General features: G+C 32.9%; 1 non-coding gene across 1 annotated transcript; it reads right to left on the bottom strand.

The window, feature by feature from the left end:
* Positions 1 to 474: 474 nt before the first annotated feature.
* LOC126032736 (small nucleolar RNA SNORA51) lies at positions 475 to 611 on the bottom strand. The gene has a single exon (XR_007503954.1). It is a non-coding gene; the product is annotated as a small nucleolar RNA SNORA51 (small nucleolar RNA).
* Between the last annotated feature and the right edge of the window lie 2,113 nt (positions 612 to 2,724).

Raw genomic sequence — 2,724 nt, 5'->3', positions numbered from 1 at the left:
GATGCCCAGGACTACTCTCAGGTCCATACTCAGGGATTGTATTCATTAGTGTTGTGGAATCATATGGTGTCAGGGATTGAACTGGGTTTGGCTGCATATAAGGCAAGTGCCTTCACTATTGTATTATTTATACTCTCTCTTTACCCTTATTAGTACACTGCTTCACATTCCCTTTACTGAGCAAAGAACCTCAGAGTAGATTATTTATATAGTTATAATTTGGTAAAGGGACTTTGTCTCAGTCTGTGTTCTATTCTGGAATTGCATAATCTCTAAAAATATATAAAATGTATATTTTCAGGTTCTTTCTGTGACAAAATAGAGTATAGGTATGGACAATTGCTAATGATATATATGTATATATACATACATAATGATTAGAATAGTTTTTATCCAAAAATTCCTGTTTGTTTTTTAACAATGATGATTGCAGACTTGTGTAGTACTTCTTTATTTTGCCTATTTTTTTTTTATTTTTGTCCCCCAATTCACAATACAGACCAGGGAAAGGGCCTGGGTTGAGGTGTATATGGGGTGCATTTACTGTACCTCCTTTTTCTATCTATATAGTCAGTGTAAAGAACATAGCCTGTGGACAGAATTAGGAGACCTTATCTTTTCTTTTCTTTGATTTTTAAATATATATAGATATAAAAAAATTCTTCACCAGTGCAACATTCCCATGATCAATATCCCATATGTCCTACAACCTACCCCACACCAGCCTGTACTCTAGTCAGGCTATTTTACCTATTTTATAATAAATATGATAAACAAGAATTTAACATTTTTGGATAAATTCTTCCATTAAGTAGTTATGATTTATTCTTGCTTTGTTTGCTTTATTTTGGGCTGGGTATACTGGGCAGTACTAAGGGTTTCTGTGCTCAGGGATCACTCCTGACAGTGATTATGGGACCAAATAAGGATCTGGTGATAAAACCAAGGTTTGCCACATACAAAGCAAGCTCCCTACCTCCTTTACAATGATTCAAATCTCTGTTCTTTACTTTGAGTGAAATTTTAATGGTTATTCCTAACGTGAAATAATTCACACTTGTTTATCTTCATTTCTAATATTGGAAGTATATTCTATATCACATATACACATCAGTAAGGAAAGATATTTATTAACACAATGACTTTTAAATAAATCAGCTTATGTGTGGGTATGTTATTTTCCATATTTTTAGTTAAAATTTGTTATTTTGTTAAGGTTTTAATTTTGTTTAAGCTAAATTACTCTGCTTTTCAGTTTTCCTTTTATTTCAGTTTTTCTAATAACTGAATTTGATTTTAATACATATATTCTATGTGCTCTATTTTTACTCAGAACACTGCTATAACTGCATTCTAAAGATGTCATTAGACTGAATTTTCATTGCTATTCAGTTAAGTACTTTAAATTTTAATATTGCCTCCAGTGCTTTTTTTTTATAAATCTATTTTTTTTACCAGCAATAGAATCTGATTTGGGTCCAGAAAATATTATAATGCGTCTGTTCCCCAAAACAGGAAAAAAAACATGTAAAGAACTATCTTCATGCACTTCCAAGGCAAATTTCTTATACCCACTTTAGTATCTCACCAGTAAAAAAAAATCTATTATTTTTATGTGGAAGCATTTTCTTTGCTGTCTAATTATTGAGCTTTTTCTATTGGTTTTCTTAGTATTGGTTTTCATTTGAACTTCATTAAGGTCTGAGAACAAAATTCATTTAATTTGTTTTAGGGTTTGTTTGTTTTTTTTTGGCAAAATATAGCCGTGATTTTTAACCATTATAGTCCTTTGACAAAAGTAAAATGATACATGATACATGAATATATAACTCTACTTACACTTATCTTCAGCACTGTTGTTCTACTCTATTCTGTGTACTCTGTGTTAACTGCAATAGATGCACACTGTCATGAAATTTCTGTGTACCTATGATTCAAACCATTAGTCTGAAGTGTGATTTACCATTTTCATACGCATTTTTTGTTCAAAATCAAACATACGATAGGCATTAGAACAGAGCTTAAGATATTTACAATATGCGTTATTGAGACTAGTGTTTAGATTTTCCTGTGTACCACAGTTTTAGGTGCTATTATAATCTCTCTCTCTCTCTCTCTCTCTCTCTCTCTCTCTCTCTCTCTCTCTCTCTCTCTCTCTCTCTCTCCCAGAACTTGGACTCTTATTAAGACTTCTATTAATGGAGAGCTATTTCTTGTAGATTGATACCTCCTGTACTCATCTTTAATACCTTTTTGGTGTTTGAAAGCTCAAGGATTCTCAAATCCTTTGATTGATTTCTCAGTGTGTCAGTGAGCTACTAATTCTTGGGATCTATAATATGACCCCCAACAACTCATCACCTAGTCTCACTAAGTTAGCTAATTGGAGTAGTTTTCTTCATGCAGGGAAATTAGTTATAATAAAACCTTTTAAGAGGAGTGATATTGAAGAGTATAGTCAGAAGAAAAGGTATTTGACTTGAATGTGGCTGACCTCGTTTAAATCCCTGTCATCCTATATAATCTCCAGAGCTTGCCAGGAGTTCTTTCTGAGTTCATAGCCAGGAAAACCACCAGATGTTACCCCTAAAACTAAAAACAGTATTTCCCTGAGAACAGGGTTTTTTTTTTATGCTGGAAAAGCAACTGGGCATATTTCCAAATACAGTTTTTTCTCCTCATGCTGACTCCCAGGGATCTTCCTTTGAGACTCTAGTACAGAAA

The sequence above is a fragment of the Suncus etruscus genome, chromosome 16, assembly GCF_024139225.1.
Source record: "Suncus etruscus isolate mSunEtr1 chromosome 16, mSunEtr1.pri.cur, whole genome shotgun sequence".
In the NCBI taxonomy this organism is placed as follows: domain Eukaryota; kingdom Metazoa; phylum Chordata; class Mammalia; order Eulipotyphla; family Soricidae; genus Suncus; species Suncus etruscus.
The sequence above is the reverse complement of the archived record's forward strand: the minus strand, read 5'-3'. Positions and strand labels throughout refer to the sequence as shown.